General features: G+C 43.2%; 1 pseudogene; it reads right to left on the minus strand.

Moving 5' to 3' along the window:
• Positions 1 to 19,513: 19,513 nt before the first annotated feature.
• LOC112199094 lies at positions 19,514 to 20,724 on the minus strand (annotated as a pseudogene).
• Between the last annotated feature and the right edge of the window lie 783 nt (positions 20,725 to 21,507).

Below are 21,507 nucleotides of genomic sequence, written 5' to 3' on the forward strand. Positions count from 1 at the left end.
ATACTGCGGAGTTATGACAATAATGAGTACAGTTATCGATATTAAACGCGACCTGTGGTGCAAACGCTCCCTCATCTATAAATAGGGGGCATACTGACCAGGTAGGACATTGAATTCCAACTTTCTGTACTCCACAACTAAGAAACATATTGACTTAGGCATCAGAGGGTTTTCTGCAGGTACCCCCCCTTTCTCCTCGAGCCGACAGTCAAACTCCAGGTCAACGCTCAAGGGAAGCTTCTCGATTGTTCTCGGTTAGCTCCCGCTCTAGTCCGCATTAATTGGTGAGTCAAACTCCTCAACGGAATTTTTCGACACCAACAAGTGGTGCCGTATGTGGGAAACACTTTTCCCTAAAAAGTGATGGTGGGAGCTGTGCCTGGTGGAATCCTCTTCTTGTCGCTAAGGACTGGGAGCGACGAAGTCCAACCCCCTGACCAGCCCCTGAATGACCCTCCCTTAGACTTGGTCGGCGATCTAAACTTGCCTCTGGTTGGCGAAGTACAAACGCTGAGACAAGAACTTGAGCAACTCCGGAGGGAAAAACAGGACCAAGAAACTCGTCGACAGAGAAGACTCGAGAGGCTCCTCCAGCTCGGCAGCGATTCTTCGGATGACGAGATCAGCAATGCCCACCATGACCACAAGGTAACCAACACAATAGCTGGTGGCGTAGGTGACACCTTGGTTGAGAGATTGAGCGGCACGCTGAACGATAATGGTAGAATCGAGGCAGGACGCCACAAGTGACCACGCAATGAAGAATGGAGAGAGAAAATGGAGAAGTTGATCGAACAGTGCAAGTGCACTGGCCCCCGAGAGCTGGCGGCTGAGATCGCGAGGGACGTCGGGAAATCCCCATTCATTGATGACATCTTAAATGCGATCAAGCCCTGACGATTTACAACCCCTGTTTTCCAGAAATATGATGAGACCACTGACCCCGTAGACCACGTCAAAGGCTACAATCAACAGATGTCCATCGAGACGACGGATGAGAAGCTGATGTGTAAGCTTTTCCCATCAAGTCTCACGGGACCAGCCTCGGCTTGGTTCCAGGATCTCCAGCCTCAGTCCATCCCAGATTTTGAGACTTTGAGCAGGATCTTTATCTCCCAATATTTCTGCAGCTGCAAACAAAAGAAGGATATGGTGACCTTATTCAGTACCAAGCAGAAAACGGGGGAAAAAATAGGTCAATTTTTCGACCGGTTTAAGTTAGAATTTCGACATGTTCATTGTGACCCACAATTCGCAGCGGTTGCATTCCGCGAGGGACTCCTCCCAGGCACACCTCTATATGAAAGCCTGTTACATGACCCGCCGCGGGACATGGATGACGTCGTTACACGGGTCGAAGGAGAAATCAGGATTGAACGAGCAAAGGACGCGTAGGAAGCTCGAATCCACTGCAGCTGCGGCCTCTAGTGGGGGGCAGAGAGAGAATGCTAGAAGAAGTGATCGTGGCTTCGGGCGTCTGACAGGTATTATGACAATGGTGGGTGAAATGGCGCTAGGCGTAACGACGCACGAACCCGATCAAACCATTCAGAGGCTTGGTTCACTGTCAGCCCCCCATCATCTTCAAAAAACATCAGCATGAGGGGATTTTTGGGAAACCACCACCCCAAGCGGAGCCCGGAAATCCAATAGAGCGGGCTCAGTACTGTCCGTTACACGAGGCGCATGGATATGGGCTATATAAGTGTGAAGCATTGAAACCAGCCATCTTAGATCTAATGAAAGCGGGGAAGCTGCGACAATACCAAACCACCACCACCAGCGAAACGGACAAGGTTGCAGATTAACCTGCAAAACATCAAGGCCGATAATCAGAGAAATATTAGCCATACACGGGGCCCCTTGCACGACAGCGGAGGAGGAGGTCCGACTTAGGTCAGAAACTAGACAGGCGGAGAAAATTCGCAGAGTATGCAAGATTGCTGGAGCCACCATTACGCCACAGAGCTCGAGCTCATCTTCTGCACCACCAGTCATCACCTTTTTTGCAGGCGACGTCATCGGTGTTCAATTCGCACATCGTGATGCCCTAGTAATATCCACTCAAGTTGCCGATGCCCGTGTAAGGCGAGTCATGGTCGACGCAGGCAGTAGTGCTGATGTGATATTTTGGGAAGCATTCGACCAACTTCAATTGGATAGGAAGCTAATCCTACCCAGTAGAGCACCCCTAACGGCATTTGAGGGTACAGAAACGTGGCCGGTAGGCGAGATTTCATTGCCAGTTACCACCGGAGAGAAGACGGTCATCGTCGATTTTGTCATCGTCAAGAGGCCATCAGTGTATAACGCCATACTAGGAAGAGATTGGCTGCATAAGATGGGCGCTGAAGCTTCAACTAGGTGCCAGGTGCTTAAGTTCATTTCTGATGATGGTAAACGCATCGTGTCAGTGAAGGGTGACCAACTACTTTCCAAAAAGTTGTATGCAATGGAAATCAAGCGTCCTCTCCCACAACAAAAGAGGGAGAAAGGGACGCAAAAACAGTCCGTGTAGCAATTAATGGTGGACCTACCAAGAAAAGAAGCAGAACCCGATCCTGAACCAGAGCCAACAACCACTGAACCCCTTAGTGAAGAAGCTCTCGACCCTTCAAGGGAAAGGAAAGTTCTCGTAGGAACCCTCCTAACAGAGGAAGAACGCCTTGAGTTAATTCAGTTCCTCAAAGAAAATGAGGATGTATTTGTGTGGTCACACAAGGACATGCCTGGAATTGACCCCGTAGTGGCATGCCACAAACTGAACATTGATTCACGTTTCCCACCTCACCATCAACGACAGCGCAGATTCGCCCCCAAGAGAAATCATATCATCAGCGAAGAAATCGATCGCCTCCTGCAAGTGGGCTTTATCCGGGAGGTGTGGTGTCCATCCTGGATCTCCAACATTGTTGTCGTACCCAAGAAAAATGGGAAGTGGCGGGTATGCGTGGATTATACCAATCTCAACAAAGCCTGCCCGAAAGACGCTTACCCACTTCCGAAGATTGATCAGTTAGTGGACGCTACCGCCGGATATGAACGCCTCTCTTTCCTTGATGAATACTCAGGTTATAATCAAATACCAATGGCTCTGGAAGATCAAGAAAAAACCGCCTTTATCTCAGAACGCGACCTCTATTGTTATACTGTCATGCAGTTTGGGCTCACAAATGCCGGCGCAACCTATCAGCGGCTCGTCAACCGGATGTTCAAAGATCAGATTGGGAAGACTATGGAAATGTACATCGACGACATGGTGGTCAAAAGTAAACATCGACAAAACCACATCGAAGATCTGAGGGAGGTGTTTGCAATATTGAGACGGTATGGAATGAAACTTAACCCTTCCAAATGTGCATTCGGCGTATCTTCTGGATAGTTTTTAGGTCATATCGTGACCAAAAGGGGCATTGAACCAAATCCCGGAAAAGTAGAAGCCATTTTGCAGATGCGGGACCCGTAAACTAAAAAAGACATACAAGTGTTGACGGGCCGCGTTGCCGCACTAAGTCGCTTCATCTCCAGGTTGACTGATCGATGCAAACCATTCTTTCAGGCACTGAAGAATAAACGAGCTGACTTTTGGGGGCCTGAGCAGTCAGCGGCCCTCATTAGTTTAAAGAGGTACTTGTCTAGCAAGCAGTTCTTATCCGTCCCACGCCAAGGGGAACCTTTGAGCCTTTACTTAGCAATTTCCGATGTTGCCACCAGTGCGGCACAATTTAGAGAGGAAGCACATCGACATGAGGCTGTGGCGTTTACAAGTCGTAGTTTGCTTGACGCCGAAACACGATATTCACCGTCCAAGAAAGTCATACTCGCCCTAGTCACTGCTAAGTGTAAATTCAGACACTACTTTGGGGGACATGCAATGACGATATATACAAATCTGCCGATCCGCGCCATCCTCGCGAAGCCTGATTCCTCTGGAAGGATGACTAAGTGGGCCATTGAGCTGAGCGAATTTGATATCATGTACAAACCAAGATCGAGCTCAAAGGGCAAACACTCGCTGATTTCTTGGTCGAATGTCATTTCTCAACGAACATCGCTAAAACTGAGTGGAAAGATCCCACGTGGGAAATGCATTTCGACGGCGCATCGAATTTCCCCAGCGCGGGAGCCGGCATTGTCCTCCAAAGTTCTGAAGATCTTCAAATTGAGTGTGCCGTACATCTCGCCTTCGCAGCATCAAACAATGTGGCGAAGCACGAAGCGTTAGTCACCGGCTTAAACATTGCTAAAAAACTGCACATCCAACGATTACATCAGATTCTATAACGAAGAATACACAGCTAAAGGTGAGCAGATGACCAAGTATCGTGATTTGGTGCGAGAGTTGATGCGGGGGTTTGAGCAGTTGTCGTTGGTGAAAGTTCCACGGGAGAAGAACTCCCGTGCGGATGAATTAGCGAAAGCGGCGTCAGGCTGCATAGAGGCTATTAGCCTCGTCAAAATTGAAGTCCTTGAAGCCCCTAGCGTCGATGGGAATGGGCCCCGACGACAAGTCATGGCCGTTGATTAAATACCAAATGACTGGCGAGGGAGGATCGTCAACTACGTCGAATTTGGAATCCAGTCAGAGGACCCCAATGAGGCACGGAAGCTCCGGATGTAGGCCACGAGATACTTCATCATCGAAGAAGAACTCTTTCGACACTCGTTTTCTGGACCCCATCTTAGGTGTTTAGGACCTTCTCAAGCCAGACTCGTCCCCGAGGAAATCCACGGGGGGTCATGTGGAGCGCACGCTGGGGGTAGAAGCCTTGCACATAAGATACTATCCCAAGGATACTACTGGCCGTACCTCTCGTGCGAGGCCAACCAATATGTTAAAAAATACAAGAATTGCCAAAAACATGCACTGGTAAACCACTCACCAGCAGAAGAACTTCATGCAATAACCTGTCCATGGCCTTCCGCTAGATGGGGCATGGATATAGTTGGCCTGTTATCGACAGCACCTGGCGGTTACAAATATGTATTGCTGGCCACAAATTATCACACAAAATAGGTGGAAGCAGAGTCTTACGTTGCTATCACCGGGGACAACGTCACAACATTCGTGTGGAGAAACATCATCTGTCGATTCGGCATCCCAAGATATATCATGTGCGATAATGGGACACAATTCAACAATAGGAAATTTAAAGCCTTTTGTGATAGGCATGGGATCATTTTACGTTTCTCATCGAGGAGTTATCCGCAAGGCAATGGACAGGCCGAGATAACAAACCGAACAATCTTCAATGGAGTCAAACACCGATTAGAACAGAAGAGAGGAAAGTGGAGCGAAGAATTACAGCACGTCCTCTGGGCGTATCGAACCACCCACAGGAAGCCTACCAATGAGAGTCCCTACGCCCTGAAGTATGGCATGGAAGCTGTTATCCCCACCGAAGTTATCCTGCCAACACTCCGTACTATCATAGTGGAACAGGGAAACAATGAGGAGCAGATCACACGGCATTTAGATCTCCTCGAAGAGAAACGGGAAGCCGCAGCAATTCATCTTGCCAATTACCAGGGTCAAGTGGCAAAGTACTTTAACAAGCGGGTCCGACCACGCACGTTTATGGTAGGTGACCTCATCCTAAAGAGGGTCGTAGAAGACACCAAAGATCATGGTGTTGGGAAATTCAAACCGGTCTGGGAAGGGCCATACGAAATTATCGAGGTTTATAGTAAGGGAGCATATCGACTCCGTAATAAGGCGACGGGACGTGACCTCCCTGGACCATGGAACACGATTTACTTGAAAAAATATTATCACTGATGACATACAACTAAGGGCAACGGCCCAGGTAATGTAGGAAGATGCTTTATATTCTAGTTCTAGTCTTTCCAATCTTCTTCTTTCCGTGCAAGCAAAATGTATTTTTGACCGGTGGCTAGAATCAATAAAGAGGCACTTTCTTTCATTATTGAATTGTATGCGTGTTATTTATATGGTTGGTGGCTGAATAGTATGTATAAGGCCGGAGGCCTCATTATGGCAGGGCTGGCGGCCGCCATATTGTACAGGGCCGGAGGCCTTGGTTTTACGTTGAGGCCAGTGGCTACAACAAGTCTGTATATATGGCTGGAGGCCCAGATACATCGATGCGGCCGGTGGCCAACGTAGATATATAAGGCCTGAGGCCGTCAGGGGTAAAGCCAGTGGCTGAAGCAGTTATGCGAGCTGGTGGCCGCACAATTGTTTTTCATTTTGTCTGCCTAAGTGTGTAGCCAAAAGAACAAACAAGGGGGCAATACGGGAAGAAAACGAACTATCAAATACGGGAAGAAAACGAACTACCAATGAAGGGATATTCTCGACGAGGAAGGTTCTCGGTGGTGAGTCCTTCATAAACTTTTATCCTCAGATTAAACAAAAAAGAAAAAAGCGGTAATGAAAAGTAAAACAGAAACGGCGAGGCTCTAGCATGAGGCTATTATTACAAAAGTACCAAAGGAATCAATGAAGTAAAGCAACTGGCACGGGTAGTCGAACAGTTTCAGGGCCGTGGAGCACCGTCGGGACCAACATAGTATGGCAGTAAAGATGTGTCGATACCGGGGAAGTTCAGTATCATCCTCTGGCGGTACTCAATGACTGCATCACGGTAACCATCTTCGAGGCTTTGACCATGAACTTCATCGAGAAACCTTTCCCGACGATAGCACTCACGAAGTTCCAGCTTTAGACTTTCAACATGATCTCTGGAGCGCTTAACCTCTGCTGACATCTCTCGGACTTCTGCTTTCAAGCTATAGACCTCTGACATAGCATGATGGAGTGAGTCTTGTAAGATAAAAGACTCCTCCCGGAGGGCTCTGAGGCGGCACGACTCAGGAGTTTTGACCTTATCAGAGCTCAAACTACGTCGGCGAGAGCGACTCGTGCCGATGCCAGACCTCGAGGCAAAAGGTGCATAGGTCTCAATGTCGTTGGTATGATCCGCTGCACCCTTGGAACTCTAAAGAGCGTTATCTTCGAAAAGGAAATCACTAGCACGCGAGTCAGACCTGGGAAAAAGAAAACCATCGGTCATAACCAACCAACCAAAAGGGGAAGGAAAAAAAAAACCTATTAGAAGAACCGTAAGATGGAATTGCGATGGGAGTAGGTGATCGACAATTAGGAGAACGTTCATTAGTAGCGACGATTTGCTTGCCGCGACCTACAGGGGGGCACCCAGGGTCCATGATGCGAAGAAAAAAAAGGAGGAGTAGAAGAAATTAAAGAAGCAAAGCAAAAAGCAGCTCTGAAACTACGGCCGAAGGTAACCTGAGAGATATACAAGTGTGAGGAAGTAGCAATTTATATTGAAAGAGGGGATGAAAGAGGGTAGGGTTCAAAATGTGAGGATCAAAACCGTGGGAATTGCATTAAAAGACGCCAAATCATAGCATTCAAGATTGCGATATTTGTATTAAGGCACCAGATGGCGGCCGTGAAGTCTGGGATCATGTATAGATGGAGGCAATCTATGCATTAAAGGTACATGACGACAAGACTTGTTGACTGCCACGGTATCTCCCTCAGGGGAGAGAGAAGAACACACTGCAATTCGCAGCATACGAAGCCCAATATTTGAAGCAAGGAGGATTCAATTGGAGAAAAAGGGGAAAACACAAAGGGGTATCAACAGTACAAACTCTCATATTTAATTGCAATACAAAATATCAATGAAAACCACTAACGAAGTAAAAGAAGTTGGAGAAAAGCAAGGAAAATAAAACCCTAGTCACTGAGGGTGACTGCATTTTGGGCGTCTAATATTTATTGAGGAGAAGACGACACTTCACCATCCTTAGTGCCATGGCCCTCACTGGAGATAGACGCCGGCGATGGGACATCCCCAGAATCATGCCCCGAATAGGAGAGTAGCCACTCGGAGTAAACCCATAGTATCGGTCGAACTCGTCAGGGCTTGGATAACACCTATCTTCCTCCTTAGTCAAAGCCTGGTTCCAACCAAGTCGGAAATTCTTGGCAAACACTCTCTTCATCTGAGCAACCCCTTTCTCGAATTCCTCATCCTTGCTTTGAGTCACTAAAGCCAGATCGGTTTTCAGTTGTGCTATTTGACGATCTTTCTCTTCAACTATGAGACCTAGCTCCACCATCATTTGGGATTGCTCTTCAAGTTCATGTTCCTTGGCTCGAAGTTGGCAGTCTTTGTCCTTTAGTCGAGAGTTGGCGCCTTCCAATTTTTGCTGCTGTTTCAAATGGAGACCGTCAAGACTACGCAAGAATTGGTGAGACGCCATGAGGGCCTACATAAAAAGAAAGAAACGACAAAAATAAGGGCAGCTAGAAAACGCCAAGAAAAATATTACAAAAACAAAAAAAAAAACAAAAGAAAACAAGATACACTCACATCGAGTTGAGAGGCACACAAGTCATTATAAAAGTCCATAGCACTTTTGGGGAACAACATCGGCGTAGGCTTCAATGATGCAAAGGTGGCAGCCACTGCCGACGCAGTTGGTCCATTAGACAGTAAGGGTTCTTCTGACAGAACGAAGGAGTTATCGCGTTTTTTAAACTCAATTCTAGAATCTTGGAGGGAGAACTCAAGGCAGGAAGGTCAGTCTGTGGCAGAAGGACATTTTGCAAAGCTGGAGTAGGGACGGTTTCCGACGAAGGCTGCATAAAGGATGACTCACCACGTGTGGGAGGGCGCGATAAAGTATCCTGTGCCAACTCTTCTAAGGGAGAATGGGACGGTCCTACATCGTGAACAAGATTTTCAGCTTTCCGTTTTCTGAATTTTCGAGGGGGAAGAACCGTTTGAGGAAGTTCTCTCACTACATGCAACGAAGGCCCCTCTTCCACTGTGCCAGCCACGAATTCTTCTTCTTCTTCCAAGCTTCCTTCCACATCATCTCCCTCAACGACTGTGGTGTCCGGGCAAGGGACGATGGAGCGAAAATCATTTTTGACTTCTGTATACTTAGCAAACAAAGACTCACAAATTTCAGACCTCGAAAAAACGTTCTCAATCTCGGCCACGCGGAGCGCCAAATCTCTCCCTGAAAGTGTAGGGTCGACAGGTTCCTGATAGCGGCTAAATAGAGCTGAAGGACAAGTAGATGCGGCCTCTGCTAGATTCCCGACTGTCATAAATTGGGAGGGACACCAGTCGCCCCAACGAGGTGGCTTTCCAACCATGCCGCATGTCCGGAGGGAAGATCAATCTTGGCCAGGGACAGTTTGTAAGCTGCACGACGACACACTAAATATGAGAGAATGCAAGAGAGTACAAAGGAATGAGTCAAGTATAACGGGACTGTGATCGGCGTAAGTACAGAGGTCATCAGCAAAAGCAGGAGGAGGCAAGAGTTCCAATTCTGGGGACCACCATTTACCAGAGATCATCAAAGCTTTGGACCTCCATCCTGGATGACCGATCGCCGCACTTGCGAACATCTTCATTTTCAGGTATGGAGAAAAGTTAAAGTAACGAAGCTTGCCTGTTCTGACACAATTGAAGAGATGAAGAAAATCTGACAAACCCAAGGAAACTCCCCACCTCCAGCCCATGATCAAGAAAGAAGACAAGAAAGATAAGCGTTCGGGTGAAGTTGCATCGGGTGCAAGCCGAGTACCCCCACATAAGTTGGAAGACGGGGTGAATCGGAAATCGTATAAACCTCAGGTGAGAAAGAGACAATATCAAGGCGTCTCTAGGCACATTCTCACCTGTATAGATGTCGGCCCTATCAGGAATCGAAGAAAGTGTGACAAACTTTGGGATCGAGTACGCTTTGGCGTACCTCTCTACCTCATGAGCGGTTGGTTTCCAAGGTGCAGGTTCATCGATTGGCTCTGAACTCTTTTTCTGCGATTTTCCCATATCAGTATACTTAATGAGAGCCATGCGGGTGGTTGGAGGAACTGCAAAATGTCAAAGACAAAGTTAGGGCAGGGGGTTGAAAAAAAAAAAAAAAAAAAAAAAGAAGAAAGAATTTTTCTTGCCGTCGTTTGGAAGTCGAACCCAGACATAACGAGTAACAGGGCGGTATCTTACCGTCGCTGGCCTTCTCAATGGGGTGTCGCGATTGCGTCGGCAGACAAGAAAGGCGCAGCAAGAAGACCTCGACAGTGAGCAGGGACTAGCGCCGTCGTTCAGGTCGTGCAAAGCTACGGTTGCCGTGATAAAGTGCGCGGTGTTGCTGCAAGGAGGGTATCAAGCGAAACAGCAGCAGAGATGCCTTTATAGAGAAGGTACAACGATGTGGGCTGCAATCCGAGAGAATTTCGGGGAAGATTGCATGTGGAAACATAGGAAAACAGGACGTAATCGTGCGCGACATAGATGGGGGACAACTGGGTCGGATTAGCATCAAATTGGGTTCGAGGTGAACTAGGAATAACTACAATTGGACCAAGCATTAATTCATGGTGGGTGTGGATTTTTCGTCAGAACGGGAAGGAAGTGTGGGCTTGGGGCCGACCTAGTTTCTGCTGAAATTGGGCTAGTCCTAGAGTCAAGGTGTTGACCCTTGCTAGATATATAGGCTAGAACTAGGCTCAATAACAAATATTTGGGGAATACACAGCGGCAGAGATCAACGTGAAGCTTAGCTGACCACAGTGGTATGAACACGTGGAAATTTTCTCTTAGGATAGACATCCAAAGAGGAAATTTCGGGGGCATTGTGGGGGTAATCAACGAATTTGACCCACCATTATGACAATTGACCCTCGCCATAAGTACGCGGACAATGACAATCATAGATGCGGTGGCAAACACCGTTATTAACGACACAATGAATATGATGTTAAGGAGGCGCGGTCATAATGACATGACATGATGGTGTTATTGAATAAACGCCATAACGCGGAGCGATGGCGTTATTCCATAACGCAGAGTAATGGCGTTATTGATTAACGCCATAACGCGGAGCGACGGCGTTAATCCATAACGCGGAGTAATGATAATGGCATTATTCGATAACGCGGAGTATTGGCGTTATTTGATAACGTCATAACGCGGAGCGATGGAGTTATTCCATAAACGCGAAGCAGTGGCGTTATTAGTAACTCGGAGTAATGGTACAACGTGCAGTGATTACGTTATTGATGGCATTATAGAATAACGGTGATGGCGTTATTCAATACTGCGGAGTTATGACAATAATGAGTACAGTTATCGATATTAAACGCAACCTGTGGTGCAAACTCTCCCTCATCTATAAATAGGGGGCATACTGACCAGGTAGGACAACGAATTCCAACTTGTTGTACTCTACAACTAAGAAACATACTGACTTAGGCATCAGAGGGTTTTCTGCAGGTATCCCTCCCCTCCCCTTTCTCCTCGAGCCGATGGTCAAAATCCAGGTCAACGCTCAAGGGAAGCTTCTCGATTGTTCTCGGTCAGCTCCCGCTCCAGTCCGCATTAATTGGTGAGTCAAACTCCTCAACGGAATTTTTCGACACCAATACTCGTGCAATAACCATCACTTATTGGCAGCCATGATTGCCACACTAAGTGTCACCTTAATCGTTGAATTTATTGCTACAGTAATAGCCGCATTTATTGTAGCCATTAGTTCCCTTTAATTGCTTTGATTGCAAGGTCAAATATATTTGTTGACTACCCCCACAACCTCCCACTTATAAAGGGGAGACTTGTGTCACTAGACCAAATGATTATAGACTTTGTTTTTTATTTTTTAAATTTACCATACTATCCTATATATATATTAAATATTTTTATTAAAGAAGGGCAATATGGGTAGTTCAAAAATTTAACCATCTTAGAAGAAGAAAGTTTACTTAATTAATAATGAGGGATCCATTTTTTTTGTCATTTTAAGAGATCATTTATTAGACCAACTTTTCGATCACACATTAAGATCTCAACTCTTTAGTTTTTAGGTCTATATGAGGAGATCACTTCTGCAAATTTTCTGCCAAAATTGATGATCGTTACGATATTTATAATTGTGATTTACAATTATAAGCATGAACAATTCAGGTTAGACAAATTTGATTCATCCATTGATTTAATCTAGTTCGATACTTTAACGATCATTAACTTAGCTGAAAATTTAAAGAAGTAATCTACTTATATAGAGCTAAGAATTGAACGGCTGAGATCTCAATTTGTGATAAAAAAAAGTTGGTCAGATAAGCGATCCTTTAAAATGACAAAAAAAAAAAAGGATCCCACACTACCATATGTGTGTGAGATATAGACTATAAAGAGTTGAGCCTTTGTGTGTGTGCGCGCACGCGCGTTCGTGTGTGTGTGTGAGAATTGTATATATAGGATGTGTAAAAACAATAGATTGATGTCAAATGCATAGGCAAATGAAATTAGTTAGAACCAAACATTCTTAGTTTTCTCAGGTAAAAGTTGAATAGCATATAAAGGAAGTAGTACTTGGCAAAACTATGAAAAGATAAGGGATCAAGCATCTGCGTAGGGAAGCCAATGTCATCTTCCACCTGCAAATTTCATTTAACTTAATTTCAATGAGAGACTAAAGAAAAAGATGAAAATTGGGGAAATAAGAGAGAGATATCAAGTCGACAAGAGTGGTTGCTTTTTGATAAGAAGAGCTGATTGTGATGGCACGCAAGCAACTTTTGAAGCCAGTTGGACTAATAGCCACATCAGAGACTACTGCTATGTTCGGTTAGCAATGGATCCGGGTTGGACACATGCCAAGCCAAACACGTTTTATATTAGGCCCGGAGCCTGACCGTAATTTTCAGGTCGGACCTAAAACAGATATTTGCCGCAATAAAGACTGAACAAAAACTGGGTCGAGAAATTTCTGGCCTAAAAGTTTAGGTATTGGGGCCCAAACAAGCTCCTATTTCTGACTATCGCTGCTATCACTGGTCAAGTCTCTGTCGACGGATTCACCCTCTCTCAGTGTCTAGTGATTGACTAGACTAGGCCCAGGCCGTCATGGGCTGAAACCTCGATGAATAGGATCAGTTGTCGCCACTAAGGCTATGCCCAAGCTTTCTATTAAATATTTTTCTTAAACCCGGCATGCCTAGGCGCCGCCTACACTAGGAGGCGGCTGACCACCTTTAAGCCCCTAGGCGGGGCTTAAGCAGCAGCCCAAAGAGATTTTTAGAACGTTGGTATTTTATAGGAAAATTTTCATTTTACCTTTCTAACTTTTGTACTCTAGATCATTTGTGCCCTGCACTTTTAATTTCATCATGGGTGCCCATGTACTTACCAATTTCAATCAATTTTGTCCAAACCTTAACCTTTTTCCCTACCATTATGTTGATATTTTGAAATTCTCTTCACTTACGAGACACTTTTGCATTCCGCGTCAGTGAACTACCATTCTAGAAGGAAGCCCAATAGTGTCATGTTTTCATTTTATAAAATAATCAACTGAAAAATAATAATTGGATAGATTTATTAAATTGAAGAGTACATGGGTATATGTGATGTAATTATAACTGCAGGGGCACAACTGATTTAAGGTGTAAAGATTAGAGAGGTAAAATGAAATTAGCCATATTTTATATTACTGACCTCTTCAAGTTAGGTTACTCCAAATCAACACTGGGCATGGACAGGGTGGGATCATATGTAAATTTGCTGAGTTGAGACTGAGCTCGAACTTTTCAGACGGGGTCCAAATCGTGTTATCCATAGGTTGAGACCGAATTAAACCAAGATTGAAATTTTTTGGACTGATTTTCCAGGTTTTCAAGCACAAATAGGCCTAAGGACTAGTTTGAGATTGCTGTGACTTTAAAAAAAAAAATTGCTGCTGTTGTATTGTGAGAATAATCAGCTATGAATTAAAACAGTTTCGTGTTTGGTAAATAATATTTTTAAAAGCGCTGTCAGTACATAAAACAACTGCAGAGTGTGTTTTGATCCGCAACAATTTCTAAAAGCAACCTTTAGGCTGCTTCTAAAATCTGCTGCGAGTGACCTATAACTTTCAATTAAAGCTGCTTTTTATTTATTTACTAAATACAATCAAATCTAAAATTTTGAACCAAAGCTGATTTTTTTTTTTTTAAAAGCAAAACAATCCCAAATGAGGCCTAAAAAATAAAGAAAAAATAATTTTTTTTTATCTGAAACATTTCTAGAAACACATTGTCGATTACTTTCTTGACCTTCTAGAACTCATCGTCGCCAATCACCAATCACTTCCATAATTGCATCAGCATCTGTTTTCGCCCATTGCCTAGATAAGGAAGATCATCCACATGTTTCTCTGCTTCGAGGCCGAGTTTAAGGCTGTCATGTTGATGGGCTGTGACCTGAAAGCCGCCACCACTACCACTGCTGCCGCCACTTTGACGCAGAGCAATGATGTTGTTTCTATAATCGTTGCAACTCGCATGCTAAAAATTAAGCCCGTCGAGTTTTTTCTTTTTAAAATTTAGAACTGAGACCGAACCTTGTCTAACACTGTTCGAACCCGAATTGGCTAGATTTTGTAAATGAACTTATAACAGTATATGTGTATATGCATGCTTATACTCGAACTTAAGAACACAAACATACCTGGAGCTGCAGCCATGGTGGAAGATGACAAAGTTGGTCTTCTTGATTTGATGCACTTGGTTAATTCTCCTCTAAGCTATCGTTGTGAGAGTTCTCTAATGGGCAGAGCAATGTATTCTCAGATGCAGGTAATGACAGCTAGAGCAGGGACCAAGTGGTTCCTCATATAGGCCAACGAGTCTAGGTACCTTCCCATAAAGGTTTCCTATACCAATTAGCAATAGGAACAACATTTCTGATTCATGTACACAACCTAATGCAGTGAGGTATGATCAATTATGTATGTTGTTCCCTTAATAAACTGGGAATCCTAATTGAAATATCAATGACGAGTCCGATTTCTTGTTCTGAATCAAGAGTAGCAAGTTGCTTGTTCTTTAAGTTGACATTGATACGTCCAAATAATCTTACAGATTTGTCAATTTTTATAAAAAAATATAGACTGAACCAGCCGGTAGGAGCTCATTTTTTAGGCCATTTTGCCCACCCCTACGGAGTCCATATGTATTTTACACAGTCACACTCAAATCTTGAAAATAAACTTGTATCAGTAGCGCAAAAAAAAAAAAAAAAAAAAAAAAGCCAACTAGGAGTAGAACGGTGCCGTTTTTGTCCTATGTTGGAGATGATTACATATAAGTGCATCTTTGAATGTATTTTTAGCCATAAAGCCACCAATTATTTTTTTCCCTCATAAGGCCACTAGCTCACTAGATTAATAGGGTGTTATATTTTGAATATTAAAAACCAACATATTTACATAAATGCCACTAGAGTACAAAGTCAACAATCATTCTCTCTCTCCTCTTCGGCGAGGTCTCCAGTCAACTTCGGCGGGTCTCCGGCTAGCTTCCGGCGAATTCCAACAGGTCTTCAGCCAACTCCGGCGACCACAAAATGTCAAAATCAACTGTCACTAAGACCAAAAGCTACTGTGGCTAGCAACAAAAGCTACTTTGATGGAATTTCCGGCAACCTCCGGTGAGGTCACAAAAGCTACTATCACTAACAACAAAAACTACTATCACTAGCAACAAAAGCTACTTTGGTGAGATTTCCGACAACCTCCAGCGAGATAACAAAAGGTACTCCTTACCAAAAAACCTATACTCCCCAAAACGAAAAGCTACTATCCCCACCAACAAAAACTACTGTCACCAATACCAAAAGCTACTCTTACTAGCAACAAATGCTACTCTCACCAACACCAGAAAACTGCTCTCACTAACAGCAAAAGCTGCTTTCACCAACAGCAAGAGCTGTTTTCACCAACACCAAAAACTACTCTCACCAACAACAAAAGTTACTGTTACCAACACCAACGAGCTACTCTCAATAACATTAGAGAGCTACTCTTGTATCAAAAACTACTCTTATCATCAACAAAAGCTACTCTCACCAACTCAAAAACCTACTATTACCACCGCAAAACACTACTTTCACCACTGACAAAAGCTACCCTCACCAACGTCAAAAACTACTACACCACCACAAAAAGCTAAAATCACCACCACCAAAAGCTACTCTCACCAATAACAAAATATACTCTCATCAACATAAAAAAACTCTTCTCACCAACAACAAAATGCTACTTTCACCAAAACTGATAGCTACTCTCACCAACATTGAGAACCGCTTCACTTGCTCTCTTTCTGAAATGATGCAAGTGCAAGACAAATATTGCCAGAATTCAACCACAAAAACAAAAACACGAATAAGAATAAAACACCATCAGAAGCATAAATACCATTACATCAAAATTGAACAATGAGGCATAAAATTATGATCCAATTTCATTTCCTTCTTAACAAAAACTTCAGCAATTCTCATTTTGTCCAACAATTATGATCTAATCCAACTAGAAAACCACAATGGATCTACAACATTATATAGGCAACAAGTATTAATTAATTGATCGAATAGAGATCAAACTGAAACAATTTCAATCACAGGAACTAATCTGACGATTTGTTAATACGAGATCAAGGATAACAATGCCAGAGTTCACCGAATCAAATTACAGAGTAAGAGAACGGAGATCAGAGGTTGTAGGCTTCTGGCCGTCAAACATCAACGTCCAGATCCACGACCTCAGCCCACTTAAGCTTCTCGGCTGCTGCGGCGCAAGCTTTGGACTCGCTTGCGTTTGACCGTGTTCGTCCACAACTATGAAACCTCAACTTCGTTGTCTCCTACAGCCGCTTTCTTCACCGCCTGTCCTCTATAACTCGATCGAGTATCTTTCTGAGACGGCGCTTCGGTTTCACTAAAGCTTATCTTCTTTAAACTCGACCTCATCTCACTCTCCTATCCAACTGAGAATCTGCTTGACTCGCACGAAATCTCACCGCCGAAGTACGAGCACGAGGTCGAATCAAAGAGAAACTAGAGGCCTCATTGCGAGCATTCGATTTATGAGATGAGTAGAGAATCAGAGAGATCTGAGTTCGACTCCAGTGAGGTAGCTTCGATCGGAGCTTCTTCTTCGTCGTCGTCGTCTTCAGGCGTGGCGGAGCCGTTTCAAGGTTTTGCAAGCTTGGATCGATTGGAATCTCATCAGATCGGAGGTGGTGGTCGCAAGAATGGGGGGGAGAGCGTCATGCCGGTGGTCATTGAATATGAGGCGGAGACCAAAGAAGTGAAAATCTGTGGTCGTGGAGAGAGAGAGAGAGAGAGAGAGAGAGAGAGAGAGAGAGAGAGAGAGAGAGAGAGAGAGAGAGAGAGAGAGAGAGAGAGAGAGAGAGAGAGATGTAAGGGCGTAAAGATGATGAAATTAATTGGCTTTCTGAAGTGGAAGGGTAAAATTGTCAGGAATGAATTAATTTGTGGAAGCAAGTGACCTTATTTGCACAAGAAAAATTAAGTGGTCTTATCACTAATTAAAGTTTCAAAATATCACTTGTGTAGTTGTGTGTAATTTGTTATTAATGTAAATGATATATGTATATTTTAACTATATTAATTTCTTATATGGGCTCTTGATCATTTTCCCAATTTGGGCCCCATAAATGCCCACTTACTTCACCAAAAGATTTGTGTGCCTACTTACCCAATTTAAATGTAAAATGACAAGTTTGCCTTTTAAATAATTAAAAAAAACATTGAAGACCTCGCCAGAATCCCGTCGCGGGACTCCCATCATAGGCAGTCGAAATCCTATCACCGATCGCTGAAGGTTTCCAAAGAGGTCGCCGGAGACTTTTATTACCCCCCCCCCAATAAATTTTTATAAAGTTTATTGAGGGGCGATAAAATGTTTATTGTGTATTATTGGGGAGCAATAAAGTTTATTGGGGTCCAATAAAAAGTTTATTGGGAGGCAGTAAAATAGGACGTCGGACTTCGGTCATCGGTCCGGAGGTTGCCGGGAAGTTCGCAAAGAGGTCGCCAGAGACTTTTATTAACCCCCAACAAATTTTTATTTGGGGGCAATAAAAAGTTTATTAGGGGAGCAATAAAGTTTATTGGGTATTATTGGGGGTAATAAACAGTTTATTAGGGGTAATAAAACAGGTCACCGGTCGCCTGATTCTGATGGTCGGTGATCGGATTTCGGCCGCCGGTGACCGGATTCAGGAGTCTGGCGGCCGGAGTTCGCTGAAGTCTCTCTCTCTCTAGGTGACAAAGGGAAAGAGGGCAAAATTGTCTCAAAAATAAATTTAAAAAATAAAAAATAAACTTAATTAGGTATTAAGCCAAAAATATGTAATTTGTTAGGTAAATTATAAGATGTTTGGGTAAATGGAGTTAGTATAACTCTAATTTAGGTAAATGGAAAATATTTCTTTTTTATCGTAATAATTGACTGCAGGCATGCTTATGCTGTTAGCATGGGAGGATAATTGCACTACTAGTGTGGGCCTGTCAATAGTTTGCCACCACATCAGTGCTGAGAGTTTTCAATTTTGTTAGTTGCTTATGTTTTGCCTTGGCCATTGGGCTACATCCATCCATGCTACTGATACGAGTATGTCACTGAAAGTAAGCTCCCTCTGGCTGAGATCTGATACGCTAAAAGCAAACATATAATTAACCCTAAAAAATGTTATCGTTAGTATATGGTAAATAGGGATCGTTCTAACCGAGGATTGAGGGTACACCTGTAATTGTAAAAACAAGTAAAGAATTAAAAATAACGAAATAAAAGGGGGGGTTTAAGAATTAGAGTTTTGAAAATTAAAATAAATAAAAGAAAGAAAATATAAAAACACATATACAAAAGTGGAACGTAAGAAACAAAGATCAAAACCAATTCTATATGATTAAACTCAATTCAAACTCTATAATTGATCATCTAAGTCATGAGAAAGAAGTTCGGGTACTGTTTGTAACATTTTCTCCTACTATAAATGATCTTGAACAAACAGATACGTATAATTTAGGGGAAATTCTAGTGTAGTGGTGGGTATCTCATACCCACATTTACAAAAGTGAGAACAAATTTTGTTGTGAAAGTTGTAATTTGAGTCATAGTTTGTGTAATCTTAGTTCTAATAATGGTAATTACACCTCTTACAACATTTTACAAGTTTTTGAACAAATTCGTTGTCAATGTTGTAATCTTTGTTCTAATAATGGTAATTACACCTCTTACGACATTTTTACAAGCTTTTGAACAAATTCGTTGTCAATGTTGTAATTTTTGTTTAACTATATATAAATAGTGTAAATGAGTATGGTAACTTTTGTTCTCAATGTTGTAATTTTGGTTCAAATACTTGTAAATTTTTGTTCAAATAGTTGAAATGAGGGTATCTCATACCCACCAGTACACTAGCTTGTCTCATAATTTAGATGCAAGAGGTGAAACAAAATAATTTTCAGTATCACGACAAGTGCACAGCTAGCGCAATTTAGAGAACTTACCTCTAGCCATTGTTGTTCAACTCTGGACCGATTAGCCACATCGCTTCACACCTCTGTAAACCCTGGCCTCGAGTAAAATAAATACATCATTAAACAACATGAGGGCAAAATTATTACCACAATTAATCTAAGTTTAATTACCATTAACCATACATGATCTCAACATCAACTCCGTTTGCTTCATCATCGGATGAACTGATTATTGCTGCCATCAGATCATCAACTTTCAGGGAAGATCCTCGAACCATAGTTTGAAACATTATTTTGGAGTAACTATCTGCAAATGCACGTACCTAGTTGGACTTGCCAAGGTAATGTAAATCCGCCTTCTCAAGCTTGCCATCCATAATGGTCAATCCCCCATCACCAATAGCAAAACGAAGAAGACATCCTGCTGCAATGTTCCCAACTTCTATATCAAGTCCATACCTAAGCAGCCAAATACAACGGGAGGATTATCAGATGTGGTCACTTTTCCATCACGTTGCAGCTCCAAAACTATCTACTGATGGCATGGCACCTTTCCCTCATTATCTATGTCAAAAAAATATTTACTACAGTTCTCATCCTTCCAAAATAAGGCCAAGGGTGTTATGCTGGGCTGATAATGCGTATGTTTGTTATAAAACATTAGACTATCCTTTACGTAAGGTACCGCTCCGGTATATATATGTTGTGTGTAGAGCAGTGAGATCACAGGTATACCAAGGAACCAAGCTGAATCTATACATATGATAATATGATGGATGGCGATCGCAAGCATGGGTCTCGGCTAGCTTAGACTTTAACCAGAAAAATTTAAACTCAGCCGTGCAATCATACAAAGAGTAATCTCTCCAGCACAACATGTCAATGACACAATAAGTCTGGTCCATCTCGTGAAATATACAGTCTAGTATAGAACAGGAAGATTGTCCTTTGGTCCAGCAGCAACCATCTGGTAAAGCAGACGGGAAATGATGAACAACGGTGCCGTTTCGTCGCCTACTAACGGTGGTTCCGTTGTACGAAACAACCAAGCTAATACAAACCAGTCATGGGGCAAGCGATGAGGGACGTCGATCATCCACTCGGGACGCATGAGCTTCTTTTGGAACCACTTTCGAGTCTCTAGGCCTCCTTTGAGAATCTTAGATGCGGCCTTGGCGCCAAGGTACGAGTCGGAGTAGTACTCCGTCGAGGAGGCACCAAGTTCTGGAGGGAGGGAGAGGAGTGCGGCGGTTACGCGACGGGCGTGGAGCTGAGAATCACAGCTTTTCTCTTGTTGCTTCAGAGAAAGATCTCTGCGCCTTTGCTGGTTTGAAAGTAGTGGCTTGTTGAACGGACGGCGGAGGAGATCGGAAGAAGGTGACATCTTGCGGCGGGCTGTAACGTTAAGTTACATATTTGCTGGTCTTGCGCACCGTTAATATAGACGTAAATAAAAAACACATTCCTTTGTTCTAATCTAATAAGGATCCAGTACAAGACTTGGGAGAACTTTTTTTCTTTTTTTTGGTAATGAAATAACTTTCATTGAGGGACACAGCCCAAACGGCCCAGCAAAGGCTTAAGAGGCCAAAGAAAATACAAACATAGAAGAAAAGGTCCATCTCCACCTAAAATCAGTCCAGATGATAGGAACAGGAAAACAACCCACAAAAGAACCAGAGAAGTACAAAGTACAAACTCCGCTCACATCTCCGTCACCGGGGGACAAGGAGGCCGTCATTTCTTAGAACCAAGGTTAGGGATGGTGGTGGCTGGTCAGCCCATCCTAGTGGACCCACCGTCCCATTGGCAAGCGATGCTGCACAATGCGTAGCCATGTTCGCTTCACGGGGAACCCTAATTGAAAACCTATAAGGATCATGGTCGATGAGGGTTTCTCTTTTAATGACAAATTACCAATTAATTTTTTTTTCTTGGAAAATAAAAATATTATCTATTTAAACAGGGCATTTCTGTTTTATCATGTAGAAATTTTTTGAGTCAATTACATATAAGATCATTTTAGCGACATTATTTTTTTTTTTGAGAATTTTAATATATACCCGATTTTTATAAGATGTATTGGATAAACCCAACAAATATTTTCTTTCAATGTACACCCAAATTGTGCCAATTAGATGTTTGAAATACAACGAGGGTAGGTGGG

The sequence above is a fragment of the Rosa chinensis genome, chromosome 4 (assembly GCF_002994745.2).
Source record: "Rosa chinensis cultivar Old Blush chromosome 4, RchiOBHm-V2, whole genome shotgun sequence".
In the NCBI taxonomy this organism is placed as follows: domain Eukaryota; kingdom Viridiplantae; phylum Streptophyta; class Magnoliopsida; order Rosales; family Rosaceae; genus Rosa; species Rosa chinensis.